This window comes from Bos mutus, chromosome 3 (genome assembly GCF_027580195.1).
Source record: "Bos mutus isolate GX-2022 chromosome 3, NWIPB_WYAK_1.1, whole genome shotgun sequence".
In the NCBI taxonomy this organism is placed as follows: Eukaryota; Metazoa; Chordata; class Mammalia; order Artiodactyla; family Bovidae; genus Bos; species Bos mutus.
The window spans coordinates 90145472-90153193 of record NC_091619.1 but is presented as its reverse complement, the minus strand read 5'-3'; positions in this window follow the sequence as shown (position 1 = coordinate 90153193).

The window sequence follows — 7722 nt, the reverse complement described above, 5'->3', positions numbered from 1 at the left end:
CTACTGGCTAGTAAAAGGAAGGGAGAGAATACCTTAGGAATTAGGAACTTGGTGTAACAGACTTGACATCTGGAAATGCTCTGGAGTTTAACCAGGATTTTAATATAATTAGATCTTGGATCTGACGTGTTCTGTTTGCTATTCAGAGCAAGGCAAGGTGCTCCCTTTGTAAATGTGGCTGCCTGTTGCCTAGAGTCATATCAAAAGCTCTGATATCTGAAATTTATCCAGTGAAAAGGCAGATTCAGTGCAGATTTTTTGTTGTGGAGGTAGAGTTGAGCTTTAATGTATCACTTGGGTGAACGGTAGCACACCTTGCCAGATTCCTAGTACAAACAACTAGCCTTACGTGTCAAACTCAGCACGTATTGTTAGTCAAACGTGAGTCTAGTTTGATCACTGCCCACCATCTCCAGGCACCTGTTGCTGTGGTGTAATGCTGTGGCACAAAGTGGCATCGATTACTCGTCAAACATCCCACCTATGCTGATCGTTTTGGAGGGCAAATCTTTCAAAGCAACATCTGATTACTTTTCTTTTATAAATACAGTGTACTTTTGAAACTAAGATCTCATTTTCTTTAGCTTCTTTTTCCTTTGAAGTTTCTCATTTTCCCTTGCTGGTAAGTCCTTTAAACAAACATATTTTGTTTGATCCAAACAGTTCATTGTAGTCATTCAGATAGAGTTATGAAAGTCTAGGCTTTGAATGACTGAAACAAATGATGAAGGTTAAGAAATCACGACTAGCATAAAATAGATGAGGTAATCTCTGCGTGTATTTTAACTTGTACGATTTGCGTTTTTAAAATTAGACTTTTTAGTTTCTAGAATTCACTTGCTGACTAATTATGAACTTTGGGCAAGTGATTCATTTCTGCTAATACTTAGCTTACTCTTTAAAACTAAGCCATCTTACCTACATAAAGCTTGCAAGAGTGAATAAATCAATGGACGGTAGCCCACCAGGCTTCTCTTGTCCGTGAAATTCTTGAGGCAAGAATAGTTAAGTGGGTAGCCATTCCCTCCTTCAGGGGATCTTCCCAACCCAGGGATTGAACCCTGGTCTCCTGCGTTGCAGGTGGATTCTTTACTGTCTGAGCCACCAGGGAAGCCAGTGTTACCCAAAAACTATGGTGAGTGATTCCCTGCCCCAGAGTCTCCTAAGGATTTGTTAAAAATTCCTGTATCCCATCCAAATTTACTGAATCAGAATTTTTTAGTTTATTAGGATTACATAATCTGACATTAGGCCAAATTTTCTTTTCATACATTTACTCCAAAAAATGCTGAGCTATTCATTTATTCATTTGAAGAAGTATCCATTGAACTTTTAACCTGTGCCTAGTGTGGGAGATTCAGCACTGAACAAGACAAAAGACAGTATTTGCCTTAAAGGAGCTTCCACTCAAGGAAAGTGAGACAGACAGGTAAGTTAACAGGACGTAGGTCAACAGGCTAAGTTCACGTAGTGATAAAGTAGAGCTGGTAATGAGATACTAGGGGAGGGAGACGGGGAGAGTTAAGTTTTAAATTAATTTAGGGATTGCAGAAGTCCTCTCTGAGGAAGAGACATTTGAGCTGAGAAGTACGACAAGAAGGAGTTAGTCATACAAACATCTAGGTAAAAAGGTTCTGAGGAAAGGAAAGAACAAGTATGGAGCCTGAGATGGCAAATGCTTGGCACATTCTAGGGACAGAAAGAAGAGGAAGAGTGAAGGTCAGGTGGCTTGTGTACAGTGAACAAGTGGTAAAAGATGAGAGAGACAAGTGGCAAATCATCTAGGCCTTATGGTCATGGAATTTGGCTTTTACTTCAGTGTAACAGAAAGCCTCTGATTAAATCATGTCATCTGATTTATAATTTGCAGAGTGAATCCTTGCTGCTTGATGGGTCCAGTGTGTGGATCATGGATCATGGGTGGGGGGTGGGCAGGCAAGAGTAGAGTAGGGAGGTGTAATCAGGACCATTCAGTTCAGTTCAGTTGTTCAGTCGTGTCCAACTCTTTGTGACCCCATGAATCGTAGCACGCCAGGCCTCCCTGTCCATCACCAACTCCCGGAGTTCACTCGGACTCATGTCCATCAAGTCAGTGATGCCATCCAGCCATCTCATCCTCTGTCGTCCCCTTCTCCTCCTGCCCCCAATCCCTCCCAGCATCAGAGTCTTTTCCAATGAGTCAACTCTTCGCATGAGGTGGTCAAAGTACTGGAGTTTCAGCTTTAGCATCATTCCTTCCAAAGAAATCCCAGGGCTGATCTCCTTCAGAATGGACTGGTTGGATCTCCTTGCAGTCCAAGGGACTCTCAAGAGTCTTCTCCAACACCACAGTTCAAAAGCATCAATTCTTCAGCACTCAGCCTTCTTCACAGTTCAACTGTCACATCCATACATGACCACAGGAAAAACCATAGCCTTGACTAGACGGACCTTTGTTGGCAAAGTAATGTCTCTGCTTTTCGATATGCTATCTAGGTTGGTCATAACCTTCCTTCCAAGGAGTAAGCGTCTTTTAATTTCATGGCTGCAGTCACCATCTGCAGTGATTTTGGAGCCCAGAAAAATAAAGTCTGACACTGTTTCCACTGTTTCCCCATCTATTTCCCATGAAGTGATGGGACCGGATGCCATGATCTTCATTTTCTGAATTGTTGAGCTTTAAGCCAACTTTTTCACTCTCCACTTTCACTTTCATCAAGAGGCTTTTTAGTTCCTCTTCACTTTCTGCCATAAGGGTGGTGTCACCTGCATATCTGAGGTTATTGATATTTCTCCCGGCAATCTTGATTCCAGCCTGTGTTTCTTCCAGTCCAGCATTTCTCATAATGTACTCTGCATATAAGTTAAATAAGCAGGGTGACAATATACAGCATTGATGTACTCCTTTTAAAGGAGCCCAAGTGAGATGCTGGCAGCTTGGACCAGATGATAGCAAAAGCAGTGATGATGATGATGAAAGGTTAGATAGAAGGCTGTTTTGGAGGTAGAGCTGATAGGTTATGTTGATGTATTTAATGTCAGAGAGTGAAGGAACAGAGGGAGTAAAATAAAAAATGACTTCTTCCTAAGGTTTTACCTGAGCATCTGAATGGATGGGAAAATGCAGGAGAGGAATAGATATGGGGTGGGTGGGGAAATTAAGAGTTCTGTTTTAGATAAGTTGAAGAGAGGTAATGAGATGCTCAAGTAGGCAGGCAGACATTTGAGTCTGGAGCTCAGAGAAGTCATCAGGACTGAAGGTATAAATAAAGTTGGGGTTCTGTAGTATAGGGTTGACATTTGGAGCCCATGAGAGTATAGAATCACCTAGGGGAAGTGTAGATAGAAAAGAGACACAGCCTAGGGCCTTCCCACACGTAAGATCATGCAAAGGAGGAGGAATGGATGTTGAAGACGGGTAAAACCAGGAGAGTATGCGCCTAGAAGTGAAAATGCTATGACAAGAAGAGAATAGTGAAGTGAGTACTTCAATTGGATGAGGACAAATTATTTGACAAGTTGGAGGTTGTCCATGGTTTGATTGGGTTGGGGGGAAAGGTGAATGTCAAAAACCCAACTGGAGTTTATTAAAAAGAATGGGAGATAAGGTGGTAATAAGAACTACAGGAGAAATTCCCAAGCCATGTCTTTTCCATCTATACTACAGGAAAGTGAAAGTGAAGTCGCTCAGTCGTGTCCGACTCTTTGCGACCCCATGGACTGTAGCTTACCAGGCTCCTCTGTCCGTGGGATTTTCCAGGCAATAGTCCTGGAGTGGATTGCCATTTCCTTCTCCAGGGAATCTTCCCAACCCAGGGATCGAACCCTAGTCTCCCACATTGTAGACAGACACTTTACCCTCTGAGCCACCAGGGAAGTCCAAAGGAGTATAAATTCCAAATTCTTGTAGTAATTGGGGTCTTATGGTCAAAGGAGTATTTTCGTTCTGTTTTTTCATTCAAACATTTAAAGGAATAGAACAAACCCTCATATACTCATTGCGATAGGCTAAACAATGACCTCCTCAAAGATGTCCAGATCATAACCTCTGGAAATGTTACTTTACATGGTAACAGGGACTTTGTAGATGTGCTCAAATTAAAAATATTGAGATAGATTGTCCTGTCATCACAAGGGTCATTCTAAGAGGGAGGCAGGAAGATGAGAGTCAAAAGAGAGATGTGATGACAGAGCCAAGAGGTCGGAGTATTACAGTGAAGGGACTGCAGACCAAGGAAAACGGGGGCCTCTAGGTGCTGACGAGGGCAGAGAAGTAGATTCTCCCCCTGAGGCCTCCAGACAGAGGGAAAACACATGAGAATAAGAAAGCATGGGGACTGTTTAAAAAATGCTTTCCAATCATAGAAATGCTTGGCACAGTTTAACATCTTGACACAGAGTTAGCTTGTAGCTCTTTTCTCTGGTCTTGAGATTCTCCCCACTGCCTTTTTAGTGTTAAACACAGCTTTGATCATCTGGAGTCTTGTATTAATAAATACAAAACTGTGTTCAGAGGGAGGGCTTTCCTGGGGCAGAGGGAACATAATTTTTCTGGATCCAGAACTAATTAAGAGATTTGATTCAGTAGCATAGCTATGGGAAGGAGTAGCAAGGTCCTCTGAAATGCGCCTACAGAAGCTGGGTGATTATTCGGCAAGACTGGTACATAAACAATGCAAACATCGGGGCTGGGGGTTGGATTAGATGACTTTCAAAGTCCTTTCCAGGCTTGGAAATCTCAAACACTTAGGTTTCCCTGGTCATCTCAAAGAATTCTGCGAAATGATCAAAAAGACTATTTTGATTTATATATATATATATATATTTTTTTTTTAATCAAGCCACATAATGCTCATGAGGTTAGGAACAAAAAAGGATAAGATAACACATCCAGCAAGTGTTGTACATCTTGGGAGGAAAATTGCTGACTTAAGAGTTTGGATCAGTGGTTCCCTGAAGTTCCCAGAGATCATTCTAGTGAAGTCACTCAGTCGTTTCTGACTCTTTGCAACCCCATGGGCTGTAGCCTACCAGGCTCCTCTGTCCATGGAATTTTGCAGGCAAGAGTACTGGAGTGAGTTGCCATTACTCAAGGAACCTGTTAAAAAAAAAAAAGCAGGGATCTCCCTGGTAGTCCAGTGGTTAAGACTTTACCTTCCAAAGCAGGGGGTACAGGTTACATCCCTGGTCGGGGAGTTAAGATCCCACATGCCTTGCAGCCAAAAACCCAGAACATAAAACAGAAGCAATATTGTAACAAATTCAATAAAGACTTAATGATCCACATAAAAAAAATATCTTAAAAAGAAAAAAGTGCAGTTAACCTCCACCCCTCCATTCTGATTCTGGGAAGTTAATTGGCCCCAGGAGCATGCATTTTAATTAATCAGCACATTCCCACCCCTCCCAAGACTCTGATGTGGCAGATCCCAGGACTCTTTTTTGAGATACTGAATGAAGATGTTGGGATGAGGGTAACAATGATCTAAGTAAAGTGCTCTGTAATTTCAGTGTGCTTAGAAGATGGGAAACTAGTTTCAGAGATGTGAGGGGGTGGGTCCTTTTTGGGAAAGTCAAGATGTCATCTCAGATTGATTCTCAGGTTCAGTATTTCCCCACAGCAGAGTGCAGGCCAAAAGAGAGAATTTTGTAGGCCTTAATCTCATTCATTCCCACATTCCCATCTGAAAAGAATAGGAGATTTGAGTCATTGCCTAAGTATCCCAACCTATAAAATGAAATAATGATGGTTGGACCTTGTCTTCTCAGTGAATGAGGTAGGACAAATCTGGAGGTATAGACCTCTGGCCTGGTGGGGTTGAAAAACTCTGGGAAAGTATCTCCCTCTGCTTTACTCAAAGGGTTCAGAAGGCAGTCACAATGCAATAATGGGCCCAGCTTTTCTTTCCTGCCTGAAACAACCGAAAAAGCAGGCAGAATATATGAAGCAGCAGTTTAGAAACACTGGCAATAAAGGACAGTGACTCCCAAGAGACAGGATACAACATGACCCCTATGATTGCTCCAGCTTACTGCCTAGAGAGATTTCCTAGACTGCAGCAAAGGGACAGGGAATCCAGGCACAGCCTAGCATAATCCATGAATTGAGGAGTTAGAGCTTAGAATTCAGGAAAAAACAAGGCAGCTAGAGATCACAGGACAGAGCAGCAGAGAGGAGAAAGCTATAGACACAGAGAACTCTGGAGATATACAGAGAGTGCCCCTTGAGAATTCCAGAGAGTACTGATCAGCACTTGCATGTAAGGAAACTACTTCAGGCCAGAGAAAGAACCACCCAGAAGGATTAGAGGAAGCAGTACTTGATGGCCACACAGGACTAGGAATAGTAGAAAAACCTCATTATCCAAGGTATTGAATTCAGAAAATTCTTACCTCCGTAGTGGAGAATAATTAGTCCCAGATAGTAATTAGCCAAGACTAAACATGACTCTGGGCTTCCTTGGTGGCTCTGATGGTAAAGAATCTGCCTGCAGTGCAGGAGACCTGGGTTCACTCTCTGAGTTGGGAAGATCCCCTGGTGGAAGAAGTGGCAACCCTTTTGAGTATTCTTGCCTGAAGAATCCCATGGACAGAGGAGCCTGGTGGGTTACAGTCCATAGAGTCACAAAGAGTTGAACATGACTGAAGCGACTTAGTGTGCACTCATGCAAACATGGCTCTAGTCCTGCTCAGTAAGTCTTAAAAGCAAGATCTTAAAGAATCAAGTGTTATAAGTTACTTAACAACATTTCAGAGCCATATCAAGAATACAGGAAATCAAAAAATGTAACACTCAACAAACTAAAATTCACAATGTCTAGCATCCAATAAAAATTTAGCAGGTAGAGTCTAGAACTAAACCCTCAATTTACAGTTAATTGATTTTTGACAAGGGTGCCAAAATAATTCAATGGGGAAAGGATAGTCTTTTCTACAAATGGTGCCAGGTATCTTGATAGCCACAAGCAAAGGATAAAATTAGACCCTTTCCTCATACCAAATAAAAAATTTATCTAAAAATGGATCATAGACCTAAATGTAAGGGCTAAAACTATAAAACTCTTGGAAGAAAGTTCAGTTAGTTCAGTTCAGTCGCTCAGTCGTGTCCGACTCTTTGCGACTCCATGAATCACAGCACGCCAGGCCTCCCTGTCCATCACCAACTCCCGGAATTCACTCAAACTCATGTCCATCGAGTTGGTGATGCCATCCAGCCGTCTCATCCTGTCGTCCCCTTCTCCTCCTGCCCCCAATCCCTCTCAGCATCAGGGTCTTTTCCAACGAGTCAACTCTTCGCATGAGGTGGCCAAAGTATTGGAGTTTCAGCTTCAGCATCAGTCCTTCCAATGAACATCCAGGACTGATCTCCTTTAGGATGGACTAGTTGGATCTCCTTGCAGTCCAAGGGAAAGTATAGGCATAAATCTCCATGACTTTGGGTTAGGTGAAGTCTCTTCAGATATGACACCAAAAGCACAATTGACCAAAAATGAAAATTAAAGACGAAAAGTTAGACTACATCCAAGCTAAAAGCTTCTATGCTTCCGTGGACAGAAGTGAAAAGACAGCCTACAGAATGGCAGAAAATATTTGCAAAGCATATTTGATAAGGTCTTTTGTATCCAGAATATATAAAGAATTCTTACAACTTAGCAATAAAATAAATTACTAAAAAAGTGGCAAAGTAGCTGAGTAGACATTTCTCCAAATAAGATATGCAGGTGGCCAATAAACACATTAAAA